This window comes from Lupinus angustifolius, chromosome LG03 (genome assembly GCF_001865875.1).
Source record: "Lupinus angustifolius cultivar Tanjil chromosome LG03, LupAngTanjil_v1.0, whole genome shotgun sequence".
Lineage (NCBI taxonomy): Eukaryota > Viridiplantae > Streptophyta > Magnoliopsida > Fabales > Fabaceae > Lupinus > Lupinus angustifolius.
In genome coordinates, this window is record NC_032011.1 from 20,931,359 (window position 1) to 20,949,757 (window position 18,399).

At 30.5% G+C, this 18,399-nt stretch overlaps 1 long non-coding RNA gene across 1 annotated transcript; it reads right to left on the reverse strand.

The window, feature by feature from the left end:
• Positions 8,999 to 9,403, reverse strand: LOC109342605. Its single transcript, XR_002107104.1, has 3 exons — positions 9,356 to 9,403; positions 9,180 to 9,272; positions 8,999 to 9,085 (listed from the first exon to the last, which is right to left on the reverse strand). It is a non-coding gene; the product is annotated as an uncharacterized LOC109342605 (long non-coding RNA).

Consider the following 18,399-nt stretch of genomic DNA (forward strand, 5'->3'; position numbering starts at 1 on the left):
TTTGAATTTTAATCATTCAAGTTGGTGCTTTGAATAATTTTACTTGTTTGAGAAATTTTTACTGCTATTTTTAGATTGATCACCTAAAAATTGATTTCAAGTCATAAAATCACTTGTCTCAAATACTTAACAAATAAACTAAGAAGTAGTTGTACTACTTAGTTTATTTGCCAAGTTAAGTATACTTTTCTTACGATCTTATATTCCTTACTACTTCAATATTAGAGTAGCCAAGTTTAGGGTGTAACAACCTAATCTCTTTGTGGAAGTAATATTGTTTAGTAATAAATATAAGTGATTATCATTCTACCATTTTAGGACATACACTAAAAGGAGGATTTTAGAACTTGGTGTTTGGAGTTAATCAAAGTAAAACATAAGAACTTGTCTAAGTAATTCAAATTCATAAGAAGTGGAAAAATATTGTCCTTATTCAGAATGATCTTGTCTCCTCAAGAATTTGTTAATATGTAGTTTATGTTTCTTGTTAAATTGTTTATATGCAAAACAACAAAAAACTACCAAAATATGTTTAACTCATTATTTGTGCATTGACATATTCATATGATTCATTCTATTAGGCAATTCCTTGTGGTTCGACATAACCCTATACTATACTACAATTGAATCTTGAAAGAGGTGTAAAATTTAAAATAGTATAGTGTTATCAATATATTTATTTGTTGAAAACACCTTTTAATATACAAAAGTGATGAAACTAACTTACTAACTTTTATTTATTGTTAATTACATTCCACCATTTATTTATTCTTTAATACCAACCTTCCTTAAGGAAGAAGTTTGGTTTGTTAATAAAATGAACCCGAAAGGGAGTAAATAAATAAAAGGTCACTTAAATTTATTATTCTTTTGTTCTTTATTTATTTATTTATTTGTATCTAACAACTAACTATTCATCACTTTAATATATTAGAATACCATTAAACCGATGTTGGAATTTATTCCACAAAACTGAGATTAAAATGAACCCGAAAGGGAGTAAATAAATAAAGGTCACTTAAATTGATTATTCTTTTGTTCTTTATTTATTTATTTATTTGTTTCTAACAACTAACTATTCATCACTTTTTTACATTAGAATACCATTAAACCGGTGTTGGAATTTATTCCACAAAACCGAGATGGTATTCAGAGGTACTTAATAATTATTTAAAAAGGGATTGCTTCGATACCATTGTACCGACATTAGAATTTATTCTAACAAAGCTGAGATAGGGCAAAGAAGGAATAATTCATTCATATGATTATTAAGAAGTAAGTTTTAACTGGAATATTGTTGAAACCATTATATCGGCGTTGGAATTTATTTCAACAATGCCAAGATGGCGAACAAAGAATAAAACCGAGTTCACTTACTTAATCAAATAAAAAGAACACACCGAAAATGAGAGTAATAATCTTTCAACAAACTGGCACTACTGTCAGGACGATTTGCTGAGGGGGAAAACCTCTCGACGAACAAAATTCTTTCAACAGTCTGCACCTACAAAATATTTGCAAATGAAAAGCCAATATAGACATGTCCATTTGTGATTTTAGTTCACAAACCAAAGTTGGTGTAGACAAGTCCGATTATGATTTTTTGACAAATTTTCATGCTCTACCTGTTTTAAAACAGGCTTCACAAAAATGTTGAAAAGGGTAAACAAAACATACCCTATTATTACTTTGTTTCAGTTGGTAAAGAACCAATTTTTTTCTTCTATTATTAATTCCCCTTCGACCAATTAAAAACCAATGTTGTTTCTTCTATTATTAATTCCCCATCCATTAATTAATAAGGAACAATGCTATTTTGTTCTTTGAAATCTCAACTCAGTTTCGTTTGGTTAGGATTTGCTCAACTCAAAACTTGACTCGAGTTCGATACAAGTTATTTTTTTAGCTTGAGTTCGGCTCAGTTAATATTCTCGAACTGTTCAGCTCAGCTTGAATTGGTTCAATTGGACAACTCAAATAATTAATTCATTTAAAGAACATTCAGCACAAGGTTATATATATGTAAATATTACAATAATAAGCATAAAAAATAATGCAATGTAGAATAACAGTAAACATAAAAAATTAGTTTATATATATATATGGATCTAGCTCATGAACCTAACGAGTCGAACTGTATCCATCTCTAGTTCGGCTCATTTGGTTCATTAACCAAGTTTGTCGAGCAAAATAATGAATCAAGTTTCGAACGAATACCAAGTTGGTTTGATTCATTGTTAGCTCTTCCTAGAGCTATTAATTCCTCTCCGCCTTATATTTAATAACGTTCAACACACAAATGTTATTGATTGAACATTGTTAAATGTTAATTCTGGCATAGTGAACAATGAAATGACAATATTTATTGGTATGGCTTTTTTAAATTAAATTAGTTTCAGTGGTCTATTCAGAACCATTTACACCCTAGTTGGAAGAGAGAGAAATATTTAATTATTATTTTTTGACTTAATTAATTCAAATTTTTTTTTTCAAATGAGTAGAAAACTAACACAAATTTTGTGCAACTAACATATGTTCTCATCCCACTATTATAACCTCTTGAAACAATCCAATTAATTGTCACTACTTTTTTCATACAATAAATGTATGCAATTAATTTTAATTAGCATAAATTAAATAGCCCTTCAAACATTAATAAGTTCCTAAGGATATTGTTTAAAATGGAAAAGGAAACTTTATCTTAGAAAATAATATTTTTACCTTCCAAGATTGTTAGTATTTTTACATATTTTATATTTCTTAAATAATACACTTTGCATTTGTTAACACAACCCAAACAACGTTTCTAAGAGTAGACATATCAAAGTGGTATTTTAACTTTTCTAATATATATTGGTATTTTAATAACATAAATATTTCTAAATGACAATAATGTTAGGAAGTGAAACATTATATTTTGTGTCGTAATTTTCATAATTCCCTTTAAATCACACTACAAGAAAAGTATTAAATCAAATGGGAAGAAATGTTAAACCACGTAGACTTCACTTTTCTTTTCTTAATAAAAATAAAAAATTTTACAACAAAACTGAAAGATAACATAATTGTTTACAATAGAGAACCGCACACAACCAAATTCAACTCATATCAGTTCATAATATACTTAAGATATCGACAATGAGCATACAATTGATTTTCGTACAGAAAGTAAAAAATGATAATCATATATTATGATGATGCTTATATTATGAGATATAAAGTTCCACGGGATCTTGAGTTATACTCCCATTACTATACACTAATATGACATTATTTTTGATAGTTTTCGACGATTTATATATTAGAGTTTATGAGTTTGGTTGAATTAGGCATAATAAATATTTTAGAAAAAATTATATGTTATTATGAAAATATATATATTAAAAATAGATTACAAAGGTTACAGTTTAAATAAAGATTTGTTAATATTATATGACATGTTTGGCCACCACAACTCACAATCCACTTCAATCGAATTTGAGCTTGAATTTGATATACCTAAATTGTATCATGACTTTTTAGTATGATCCAATTTAGCGCAATATTTATTTGGGCTAACTCATATTCATCCATATAGTCCACTTTGAGATGTCTATCCTAAAATAAATATTAATGTTTCCATTAAAAGATTGTGCATCCATTAATACATTCCTATAATTAATTAATATGGCAATAAATTATTATATTAATTTATTTATTTGATATCCTTAAACAATGACATATCCATTAACACTTTCCTATAATTAATTAATTACAAAATTTTGTACCTATAGAAACAAGGTGGACCAGTAGTCAATAAGACTTTACAAATCAAACCTATACAGTAAGATACCATGAAAGTGAAAGTGGCCATCTTTACAGAAATATATTCACATCTATCTCTCATTTCAATTCCAATTTTCAAACATAACAAAGATAATGAAAAACCTTTATTTTCCACCTTCAACAACTGAAGTGATAGATGTTGAAACCTTTCATATCATACCTTTCTCTCTCAAAGGTAAAAACAAATCCATGCCATTCTCATTGATCTCTCCGACTCCGAATATGATCAAAATGACGACGTCACAATCCTCACTTCCAAGCCCCAAACACTCATTTTGGGAAACATTATTGATATACCTATTGAATTGGTTTAGTTTATTGTCAGTCCTACCGAGCACTATTGAATTCCTTTCTCCTTTCATTTAATAGCGTTCAACATATAAATGTTGTTGAATGAGCATTGGTAAATGAAAATTCTAATATAGTGAACAATGAAATGACCACATTTTTTTGGTATGGCTTTGTTGAATTACATGAGTTTGGCTGACCAATTCAGAACCATTTATACCATAGTGACATGAGAGAAAAATATTTATTTACTATGTTGTTGACTTAATTAATTCATTATTTTATGTTTCAAATCAATAAAAAAAAACTAACACAAATTTTGTTCCACAAGATATGTTCTCCTCCCACTATTATAACGTCATGTAACAATGCAATTAATTCTCACTACTTTTTTCAAATAATAAATATATGCAATTAATTTTAATGAGCATAAATTAAATAGTCATTCAAACATTAATATGTGCCTAAGGATATTGTTTGAAATGGAAACAATAAACTTTATCTTGAAAATAATGTTGTAACCTTTCAAGAAATATTGGAGTTAGTTTTTTACATATTATATATTCCTTCAATAATACACTTTGCATTTGTTAACACAATCCAAACAATTTTCCTAGAGTAGACTTATCAAAATGGTTGTTTTGGTCAACCAAAACATGAAAATTCGTAGGACTTGAGTATCATATTAAGTAATTTTTATTTAATCAATATTTTTAGTCCAGATTGGATGTGCTATATATTAAAATTGGGTTTAGGCTGAGCTTACCTGGGTGAGTTAGTGCTACCCTTTTTTTGGATCTTTAACCTTGAAATAAATCTCAGATTAAAATTGTTTTAGAACATAATGGTACTATAAATTTATAATAAAAAATATATAATGAATACATATTGGTATTGTGAACTTTGAACAAAAAATAGAGTAAAGTTTGTAACATAAATATTTATAAATTACAATGATGTGATAGAGTGAAACATTATATTATTCGTCTTATTTTTCATAAGGTCCCTTTAATCACACTAGAAAGGTAGTATTAAATCAAATGAAAATAAATGTTAAACCATATAGACACCCCTTTTCATTTCTAAATTATATTGTATACTTAATTATATTTATCTTTTACAACAAAAACTTAGTAAAGAACAATAGCTTTTACATCAAAACTAAAAGGCAACATAATTGTTTACCATAGTAACCCCACACAACTAAATTCAACTCTTATTTGTTCATAATGAATGTATTAATAATGAACATACAAGTGATCTTCTTACCAATAGTAAAATGGATGATGATGTATTATGATTGATGATGATTATATTATGAGATGTAGAGTTCCTCGTGAACTTGAGTCTATATTATCATGACTATAAATAGACATGAAAATATTTCTGTTAGTTTTCAATGATTTATATAAAGTGAAGTCACAAATTATATTTTATTAGAATGTGATAGTCGAGTAGGAATGATTGATTTAATAAATGATTTAGGTTAAAAATCATATAAGTGAACTTGACATCATGTCCTAACTCAAACATGGGGTATTAAATTTATGAGTTTGGTTGAATTTGACATGACAAATGTGTTAGAAACGTTATATGTTATATGGACAGATTGGCCATCATAACTCACAATCTGCTTAGGGTGAGTTTGAGCTGCAATTTGATATACATAAATTATACTGTAACTTGTTAGTCTCGTCTAGTTTAGCGAAAACTTTATACGGACTAACATATATTCCTTCATGCAATCCATTTTGTGTTGACTATCCTAAAATAAATATTAAAGTTTCCATTAAAAGAATATGCATCCATTAATACATTCCTATAATTAATTAATATCACAATAAATGATATAATATTAATTTATTTATTTCATATGCTAAAACAATTCATAGGGTGAGTTTGAACTGCAATTTAATATAAATAAATTATACCATAACTTTGTATTCTTATCTAGTTTAGCCCGAACTTTATGCAGACTAACTCATATTCGTCAATGCAGTCCTTTTTGTGATGTCTATCCTATAACAAATGTTCAATTTCCCATTAAAATAATGTGCATCCATTAATACATTCTTATAATTAATTAATATAGAAATAAATGTTATAATTAATTACAAAATTTTGCACCTATGGAAACAAGGTGGACCAGTAGTCAATAAGACTTCCACAATTCAAACTTACACAGTAAGATATCAAGAATGAAAAAGTGACCCTCTTTAATGAAACATATTCACATCTATCTCTCATTTAAATTCCAATTTTCAAACATAACAGGGATAATGACAAACCTTTATTTTCCTCCTTCAACAATTGAAGTGGTAGATGTTGAAACTTTTCATTTCACACCATTCTCTCTCAAAGGTAAACATAAATCCACTGCCATTCTCATTGATCTCTTCGACTCTGATGAGGATCAAAATGGCGACGTAACAATCCTCACTTCCAAGCCCTCAAACAATCCTTTTGGGAAACGCAAAAGGATCATCGAAATTGGAGAATCTTGTAATTCCAATAATAATACTATCACTCTTTTCTTATGTCAAATTTGCACTGAAACCAAAACCCTAAACCACGATTTTTGTGTCCATAATTGCTCTCACTCTTATTGCACTGACTGTGTAGTAAAGTACGTTGAATCCAAGCATCATGAGAATGTTGTTAAAATTCGATGCCCTCAACATGAATGTGAAGTCGGGCTATTGGAGCTTCAACGTTGTCGTGGAATTCTTCCTAAGGATGTGTTTGATCGTTGGGGTGATGCTTTGTGTTAGGCTATGATTCTTGAAAATGAGAAATTATATTTTCCTTATAAGGATTGCTTTGTGCTTATGGTTAACGATGGTGGAGAGTTGGTGAAGGAATCTGAGTGCCCGAATTGTAGGAGATTGTTCTGTGCGTAGTGTAGGGTTTTGTGGGATGATGGGATTAAGTGTGATAAGTTTCAGAAACTGAATAAGGTTGAGAGAGAAAAGGAAGATATCATGTTGATGCGGCTTACAAATAATAACAAGTGGATGAGATGTCCAAAGTGCAGAATCTTTGTTGACAAATCTCATGGATGCATGTACTTGAAATGCAGGTTAGCAATTTTTTAATAATATTCAAAAGTGATTTACTATATAGGAGGCCGCAATTATAGTTGTATGGTTCACAATTACTTACGAAAGTTATAAATTGGGACCCATGTCTCTCATTGCAGACACCTATGTTAGGATTTTGCAAGTCATTGAATTCATGTCGTGGTCATAATTGTAGTTGCATTAGTCACATTTACCTTTAATTGTCTAAAGCATTAAGGTTTTGTGAGTTTCTAAGGTTTTAAGTTTGGAACCATTGACCGTTATAGATGTCAATATCACTACAGTAAAACTTCCTGTTAGCCACGATTGGAACCGTGGCTAATATGCAAAAAAATCGTAGCTAAATTGAGTGGTCACAGTTGTTGTTCTTGTGGCAAGGAGTGGCGTTGCTAAAATTTAGCCACGTTCATTATGTCAATTCTCTACACTACTGGAAAGTGTGGTAACATTTATCTAGCCACTGTCTATACAATTCAACTACGGTGAAAATCGTGGCTAACTTGATGATTTTGTCACTAAGTTATTTATTTTGCTACAATCCAACCATGGCTAATTAAATTTATTTAAAATTAATTTCATACATACTCCTCTCATGATCCCAATGTCTCATTGGCTAACAATCTTTTTTTTTTCAATAATATAATGTAAATTTATAATTAAATTAAATATTTGCTAGCTAATAATAATGGTAGTAAAAGTGTTATACCATTAGAAAATCGAATCTTACACAATTAAGAAATGTTTAACATTCAACAATCCTTATAAAAAAACAAAAAACAAAATATTAAGATCATACAAGTTCATGAATATCTAAGAAACCATAATAACTAAGATGGTGGAACATCACAGGCGAAAGTGGTTAACTCACTACCAAATTTTTCAACTAGAAACTTCTCATGAGTAGTCAATCGATTATGAGTATGTGCAAGTTGCTCCTTGGTCTCTTCATATCCTGATAGCTTTACTTCCAATGTTTGTACATACTTCTTTAAGTCTTCAACATTTTGTTGGCTAGAGCCACTAGAATCCACAAAACTAGTAAAATGTCTAGACATTCCAAAAACACTGGAGGGACAAACACTAGTGCCCAATCTATGCACTCGACCTGAATATTCAGCTCCATATGCTTTTCCAATTGCAACATTAGGATGATCAAATACCTTCAAAGAAACACCTGAAGTACTGACATTTTCTTGATCTTGAGGTAAATGCTCGGATATTTTATCCTATTAAGTGACAAGAAATTAATAATTTATATAAAGGCAAATTGCAAATTGCATGGCCGTAACCTATAATGGAAAATTGCATCAATAGAATTACAGATGACAAAATGATATTATACATTTGCTTACCTAACTAACTGCATATCATTATCCATTTCATAGCTTATCAGTTTCTCAAATTGTTAAAGCACAAAACAAATTTCCATTAAGAATTAACATGTATATCAACTCATTTATTAGAAATTTAACATATATTACAAAAATTATTACACATGATATAATAGATGAAACAATATATTCTACTTTTGTTTTCTATCATGCTGTGACAACTCAGTGTTTAATTTTTTAATTGATTAGATGTGCACTGTTAGCCAATGACATAATGGTTTGTCCCAATAAGCATAAGAGCTATGATATACTCAAAAGTTCATTAAGGGCACTGAGGTTTAACTTGCATTCCAATATTCAGCATACCACAATTTAAAGAATAAGGTAAAAGTTGTGTACTTACAGCTAGAGTTTTAGGACATATGTAACACATGTGTCAAAATACTTTAAATTACTTAGATCTAGAGTTTTTCCTTCTTCGCTCACATAGCTTCCATCCTTCTTCAACAAAGTTGACAAAACAACCTCACCACGACATACAGGTCTTTGCAATTTTAGCTTCTAAAACAATCAATGAAATATATATTAAAACATATGTTTTTACATTCACAAAACTTCAATATCTACAATAATACAATTACCTAGGACAACTTACCATTTTACGACCTCTCCTTGCATTGCTCATACTACCACCAACATGAGAAACTTTAAGATTCTTACAATTTATGGTGTTCGCCAAACTTTGTTTCTACAATTTCCAAACGTTGTAGTCATTATATTAGAAAAATATAAGGCTTGGAGAAATTAAATACTTCGCAACATAATGCTTACCTTCATCTTATCCTCCTTATAGTGATTGACAAATGCAGTCCAATCAGCACAATCTAAACCTGGACGAGGATTAGCAAGTATGTCTTTCTTACTTTTATTAGGATAGAAATACTTACACCTTAACCTATATTTATAGGCCCTCCATCTTTCACCTAGAGTACTCATAGCCCATTTGACTCCACCAACATAATCAAATTCAAAAAATTTCTTCACTCATCATTAAATACACTAGTCAATTTTCAATGGCAATAGGAAAAACTATAAAAATTGAATTTTTTTAAATAATTACCTCAATATACTTCCATTGTTGGTATCTATTATCCTTTGACATCTTGTAACATATATGGGACAAATTGTTGAGTTTTGAGCTAGTTTACCAAGAAACCTCACAAGTAAGTTTGAGTCATTGTCATTGCCTTGTCCATAACCATTGAGTTTCACAACAACCTTTTTAGTTTTTTCGAAATGCCAAACCTGAATTGCTTGCATTTTTCGAGTTTCAATTTCTCCCGAAGAGGTATATGCAATTATGTATAAGGAACAAAGTATTGAAGGCAAACACATAATAACATATTGAAGTTAATGGAATATTGCTCTTACCTTTAACCTTGACAAATAAGGGTTCCTCTCTATCTTTTAATTGAGTTTCATTTGAGTTTGAGGAGGTTTCAAAGTTGTTATCACCATATGAAGCATCTTTTGTATTCACATGTGCAGGTTCAACACCCCCTTGATTGTCACTAGTTTGTTGTTGTGTATTTTGGGTATTTTCGCTATTGTTGTCACCTTTTTGTCCTCATAGCTTTTCTAGCATTACTTGTCCAGAATTCTTACGCTTCATATTGAACCAATTACCTGCACAATTTGCTAACACAAAGAACTATAAAAAGAAATAAAATATATACTAAATGAATCATAACATGAATTAAAGATATAATGCTAAAAGTGTAGCACAAATTGAAAAAAGTCTATTTTATATTGTCAAGTACGTAATATAGGATATTGAACTACTCTGACATTCTTCCTTCTTCAGCATCACTACAACTATCACAATCTTCAACATTATTTGATCCATATTTTTCTTGTTCATTTACACATTCCCGCATTAATTGTAATTCTTCCATGTTCTCCAAATGTTGCTCACAAAAAGGTATATCCTCCACTGATGACTCTTCTAAGTCTTCAAAGTTCACATCACCCATATCATAGATGTCCCTAGGCTTCATGTGGCAAACACAACACCAACCTTGTTCAACTGGATCATCAATATAATATACCATTCTAGCATCAGTTGCAAGGATGAATGGCTCATCTGCTTCATTTGCACCGGTGTGTACACTTGTTACACGGCAAACATTTACACTTGTTATCCCAAACTTATCAATTTTAATTCCCTTGTTAAGTGTAGTGTCTACCCAATCACATTTAAATAGCACAAAATTAGTCTAACTCTATGATGTCAACCAATTTCCTAGAGAACATAACGTTACTTGATATTTCAATAGGTTCCATACCACTTGAAAATCTCTTAGTTGTAGCAGACATAACAATACCACTATTTTGTGTTCGCAATGCTCGCTCCTTCCTCTTTGCTCGAAATTTAAATCCATGGATATTATACCCATCAAATCTCCGAGAAATATTATTTGGCCCTTTTGCAAGACATTCAATTTCACTTGTAATATCTGGATCTTCCTTTCTCGCAACCTATTATTTTGTTGAAAGGTAAGGACAACTACATACACTCATGAGCATTTTGAGCATAAACAAAAGTTAGGTGAAATTATATATATGTATATATATACATATATATATATATATACATATATATATATATATATATATATATATATTCTTACCTATTCTTTAAACGACTCGTGGAAATGCTTGTGTACATATTCTTCCATTACTTTTGCAGATTTTCTTTGCCCATGATGCATCCTTGTGACCTCAGATATACACTTCCTAGAAGAAGTTAATAGTTATTACATATTTGATATTGTAATACATTATAATATGAAAATAAACTACGAATAATAACATATAACTTACTCGCGAAATGTATCAACCAATTGGCAAATTAGTTAACACATAACGATGAGCTTGTAGCTTCTCAATGGGTCGTAATGAAAAATTCTTGCACACACCAATAGATTTTCCCAATGTAGGAAATAGATTAGAAAAGATAGTAGATTCACTAAAAACATTGACCCCAATATCATCGTCATTGCTTCTTGGTCAATTGAACCTTGTTTCAATGTTACCATTCATGAAATATCTCGAACAATAAGTGAGAGATTCTTCCATAATGTACCCTTCAGCTGTACAACCTTCTAGTGTGCAGCCTTGTTACGGACATGTGATTTTAAATGGCCAAGGTTCCTATAATTAAAAGGAAATGAATCAACATTGAAGTAAAGTCCTAATAAAATAAATAATTAAGCATGTAAACTAAAAATATACATTTCAATAGGATACATCCATTTATAATGTACAGGACTAGCAATCATTGCTTCCTTCCAAAGATGAATGACCAAATGAACCATTATAGTGAAAAAGGATGGAGGGAATATCATTTCCGTATGGCAAAGAGTCAAAGAAATTCATTGTTGGAGTTTCTCTAAATATTTGAAATTTAAAACTTTGCTTGATAGTTCTCTAAAGTAGTTACATAGCTCAATCAACATTGAAATAACTTCATAAGGAAGGGATCTTCTAAAGGCAATTGGAAAAATATGTTCCATCAGATTATGTGTATCATGACTCTTTAGTTCAGAGATCTTGCGTTTCTTTACATCAACACGTCTAGAAATGTTTGATGAGAAACTATCCGGAAATACCACATTTTTATGAAGTTTTAGAAAGATAACTTTCTCTTGATTTTTCATTTTAAAGAATGATGGGTGGAGGAAACTTAGAGGAATTCGGATATGGATGAAGCTTCTCTCTAATTCCCATTGCATGTAAATCTTTATGAGCATTAAGATTATCTTTTGTTCTACTTTTGTCATCAAGTATTGTGAATAATACATTGTCACCAACATTTTTCTCTATGTGCATCATATCAAGGCAATAGCGAATAAGAAGATGCTTCCAATAAGGTAGATCCCAAAATATACCCTTTTTCTTCCATTGTGGTGGGTTGTTTTCACTCTTAACCTCATCACGTGGCCTTTTACGACCCGATTCTATATCTCGCAACACATTTGAACCTGAAGGTGGGATAGAGGAAGATCTAAGCTCAATAGAACCATCAAAGGATGATTTATTGATCCTTTAATTATGATCAAGTGGTAAATATCGACGATGTCCCATGAAACAATATTTTCCGCCAAACTTTAGCCATTTAGACTCTATATCAAAATTATATGATGGACAAGCAAGTGCTGTGTGAGTGTTCCATCCAGATAAGTTGTCTAAACCTAGGAAGTCACTAATAGTTCAAAACAATGTAGCACGCATTTGAAATGATTCATTTGTAGAGGAATCATAAGCTTCCACCCCTTTCCACAATTTTTGTAACTCTGTAATTAGGGGCTGCAAGTAAACATCAATACTATTGCCAAGCATCATTGGACCAGGAATTATCATCGACATTATGAGAGAAGTTTGCTTCATACAACACCATGGAAGATAATTGTAAGTATACAACATCACAGGCCAAATGCTATTACTAGAACTTAAAGTTCCAAATGGATTGAAACCATCTGTAGCTAATGCAAGCCGTATATTACGAGATTTTAAAGCAAAGTCCAGATACATTTTGTCAAACTCCTTCCATGCTTTACTATCTCTCGGATGTCTTACCAACCCATCAGGTTTAGCCTTCTTAGCATGCCATTTCAGAAGCTCTACAGTTTTAGAACACATGTATAGCCTTTGCAATCTTGGTATAAGTGGGAAGTACCTAAGACCTTTGCTGGTATATTTTTTTTTTATTTTGGTTAACCACCATATCATTTGTACTACCAATATTTTCATTATATTTCCACCTAGATGCATTGCAAATTGTGCAATTGTCTCTCTTCTTGTCTTCCACATAACCCTAATATAACATGCAATTGTTCAGACATGCATGAATCTTTTCATAACTTAAACCTAACTTCTTAATCAACTTTTTTGCCTCGTATAAAGATGCTGGGAGTTTAGCATGGGGAAAAGCATCATTTAAAAGATCAATGATCATAGAAAATGTTTTGTCAGTTGCACTACATAAGACTTTTATATGATACAATAGAACAATGAATGATATTTTACTATATTTTTTACAACCAGGGTACAATTCTTCATTTCCATCACCTAATTGCTCTTTTATTTTTTCTTGTTGGGCTTTACTTGCATACCCTAGGCTGATCATCATTTGGTATATTTGAGTGATCAAAATCTTGAATTCGACTATCATCAAAGATACCAAAAACATCATCTAACATATCTTGCATTGGATATTGTCTAACCAACTCTTCTTCTGGTTGGGCTATAGTTTCAACATTATACTGCACATGCTTTTTCCCATGCATGTACCAAAATGTGTACTTTCTAGGAAACCCTTTTTGAAGTAGATGACTAAACAATTCAATTCTATTACCCAATTTACGAAATCCACATGTAATACAAGGACATGGAATTTGATCATTTATAGCTACATTTGAAAAGGCGAAATCCAAAAATTGCACCACCCCGTCCAAAAACTCCTTTGATCTAATTGGTTTCTCAATCCAACTCTTATCGATCATAACTGCGTGAATCTGTGTTTGATGTTCAATTCAATTACGAAATGATTAGAGATACTATGTAATATTAATCTCAAATTTAGTAACTAAATAAAATAAATTACTTACAAGGTATAGGTTAGGTATTTACAACAAAACAATGGTAACAAATTCATCATTTGGATCATGATATAGTATTATTATTTTGTTTTAACTTCTAACCTGACCTCAGAAATCATACACACCTGATTCTTCAGTTTTAGTACCATAAGAACGGAAAAAAGAAGATATAAAGGGTAAATATAAAGTATAACTTTCTTTCATTCATCTTGTGGTTTAGCATAAGATACACTTAGATACATGTACTACCTACTTCACACAATTGAAACTAGTCAAAGTTATTTTAATCTATGTGCTACCAATTTATACAGGAGAATAAAAATTTATAATTGAACTAAATATATATAAACTGGAAACATGTTTCATTTTCATTACAGAAATGAATAAGAGAAAGATGTAGTGTATTTTATGCTAAATCTGATTATTAACACAAAATTTTATAGCAGCACTACTTTTAAAAATGATAGTCATATGTGATTGTGTGAATGTTGGAAACAAACTATTTCTAGCTACCAAAGCCTCAAATGCAGAGGAAGGAATGAATTCTATTGTGCTAAGTATCACAATGAGGAAAGCTTAAATTCCAAGCATCAAAATGCAAATTACACCTATTCCCACTCTAACATAATAATTTGTCTCAATAATTGTTAGGAAGCAAAGAAATAACTCATTTTATATATGGCTTCCCTTTTGCTATATTTGATAACGGGTTATAGTTGTAATGGAGGACACCCTTTCTATAATAATAATAATAGAACCTACTAGAATATATTATATTGCAAAAAGCTACTTCTAAGTTTTTATAATCAAGATATATTTACGAAATAACAAAATCAATTCAGGAAAGAGAGACAGGAAAGGCATCATTGGCATTGTCCTTGTGATATTTTCTACACTTTAGACATTATCAAAATCCCCATAAATAAAAAAACTAACAGAGCAAAACAAAGTTGGCTGCTAAATTTGACGTACATTTACAATATTTGATATTTGATTCAAATCTAACTAGTACTTCTATAATAGCATCCCATTACCTATTATAAATCCTATTCGCCAAACACAAAACTAGCTACAACATTCATCAACTTCATTGAGCTGGTATTATGGAAGCTGTGCTACACACACAAAGGGCTAGATAACATAAGCTCACCTTTTAAACAAAGAGCCAACAACGCTACAACTTCAGTACTTAAAATGCAACTATCTTAATAACCCCAACCAAAATTAAGAATGTTGCTTAACCGAATAACTAGTCCTAAAGATAAACATCATTTTACAATTAGTAGCATCATTTCTAGCACTTAAGAAATAGAAAAAAGATAGCAATATAATTATATAATTATACCATCATTGCTATCATTTCTAAGCAGCACCACCAACAGAAACAACATCTAAGTCGAAACCAAAATATAAGAATAACAACAAATTACCTCTGAATGTAAAGTCAAACAAGATTTCAACAACCATAACTCTACCTATTTCCAACACTATTACCATATTTACCCTATTCCTCACGCTCATACACAACTCTAACCCTTCTCATCCTCCACATAGCAATTTCCCAACAAAAAAAAAACAAAATATCCACCACAACCTCTCCCTTGAGTAGGAGAATAACACTGGTTGATTTTGAAATCACTAGTAGTAACTTCATTCATAACTTCACTCATATTTTGAAATCAGTTGGTACATCTTTCTCTATTCCTATCCCAAGGTCTCATATCTATCTTCTATCTTACTTTATTACTCTACTACTACCTTCAATAGAATATAATATATTCTAGTAGGTTCTATTGAACTAATATTCATTGAAAATTAGGGACTATAGTTTCTCTAATTTCTATAACTAATAATATTAGGAATTAGAGAAACATAAAATTAGGGATTTGAGAAGCTCAAAATTAGGGATTAGAGTTGATGAAGTGATTTGAAACAAAATTATAGAATTAAAAAAGGAGACGAAATGATTTCTTACTAATATATGAACAAGCTTGGAATTAATTGATTTCTAGATAGCGATGAAGTGAAGAAGTGATTTATGGAAAAGAGAAGAGAAGAGTAAGTGATTTATGGAAAAGAGAAGATAAGAAGAAGTTAATTTTTAAGATTTTATATTGGAGTCATGGTGTGAACGTGTGAAAGTGGTGAAGTGATTTTTTGAGAGGAGAAGAGAGTACGTGAAAGAGTGAAAGTGATGAATGTGAAAGAGTGAAAGTGATGAATGTGAAAGATGAACCATGGGCCAGAGTGTTAGTTTTGGGCCTTATTTTTTGAATTTGCCATGGTGTATGTAAGTGTGGCAAAAAGTCTGTCCCCAAATGTCTTTTGTTTTGTAGTGTATGTTCGGGTATTGAAAGTCGTCGAATTCATATCGTGATCACAATTGTAGTTGCTTGAGCTATCACTTGCCCTTGTCCAAAACAACGAGGCTTTGATCTTTTCTATAAACATGACCATATCCGCTATTTAAAACCTTGTTGATTCCCATCGTTTGAGTCTAGTTAATAGAAAGATAAGCATTGGGAACGATTTACCTTTTAAATAGGTTTCTAGTTAGTATATGGATTGTTTTAGAGGTGTACACAATAGCTCTGCATCAATTTCTAGAAGATACCTACGATAGCAGATGAATCAAACTCTACCCTCTTCTCTTATTTTACAATAGAGCATATTGGCATCCAAAACTCTTCAACTCTTCGATTTGACTATCCATCATGCACTTTTTATGCAAATCCTGACTTTAATTTGTCTCATATTATCATATCCCTATTCATTTTGGATTAGAGTATCATTGCATCCATTTAAATCTAGACATCAAATGTTGCATTGTGCCTTGTATTTTGATAGTATCAGTTTTGAAGGAAATTCTAAAAGATGACCAAGTTTGTCAAGTTTTTATATGGTTGTCGAATTTATTTGAAGACATCTTTTACGTACTTTCTAAAAACATAGATTCGGGGCTTAATATATTCTTTGAAAACTTTTGAACTGGTTTTTTTTGGTTTTACAGTTTTTAGCTTCATAGGAATCCCAAACATCTTTCTAATTAGTGGTTAACATGATAAATTAGTTGTTGATTTCTTTTTTATACTTTAAGAAACTCCATTTTAATGTTGCTCCTTGCATCTAATAGAATAATTGTTTTCTCTGATAAGCAATCATTTCATCACACTTATATTATAACCTTGTTGAGTGTTCATACTTCATAGTAATCACATTATAGAAAATTTTCTAAACCATAAGATTCCTACATACGATTCAAGTCTAATTACTAGATGTGGCATTCATGTCAATGTTGAAATTAACTTTGTAATAAGAAAACATCTATGAAGTAACTCTATTGTTGATTGTAGGTGTGGGCATGCCTTTTGTTACAAATGTGGAGCTCTTTCCAAAGATAATTTTCATTTCTGCTACAACTGTAAACGTTTAAACATATGAAATTAAGTGCATGTTGAGATGGTTCATATTATTTACATAATTTAAACAACTCACCTATTATGTATATATGATTCCTATAACGTTGGTTGAAATGTGAGTCAGATTTATGAAATACTTTATGGAAAATGGCAGGAAAAAATAGACTTTTCTTATGTTTAGAAATTAGGGCTGAAGATGAAGAAACCTAATGCGTGTTTGAGGTTCGAGTAACACAAGAGCCGGTGATATATGGCCTTAATAAAAACTGAAGGTGCAGATTTGAAATTATTTTTTAGTAAAAATTTGTAAATCATGAAATCATTCTCGACCTCACATTGTAGTATTGTGTTGTTTAGTATTAAAGAAGATCAATTCCGAACGTTATCATGTTTTTAGCTCTATTTTTTATCATTTCAACACAAAACATTTTAAGCAAAATCTTATCTGATATGATTATTTATTCATTTTCAAAATATTAGAGAATACATACCACCACAACCACCAAATACCTTTTTTTTATCGGCAAAAGAAAAATTTTATTCGACAAAATAAGAGTTACAAGAGAGAAAGAAGAAAAAATGAACAAAAATAGTTACAATACAATATTTAGACAAACACAGAGGTTAACAATCCAGTCGGAATAGAGAATTGAGTTTTTCCCTCCTAGTCGTTGATCCAAAGCCAAGATTTCACCCTTGCTAATTCCATAATCTATTAAAGAGATGGCTTAACTGAACATTGACTAAACAACAACATTACTATCAAAATGATTCTCAGTGCTGTCTACCATCATGA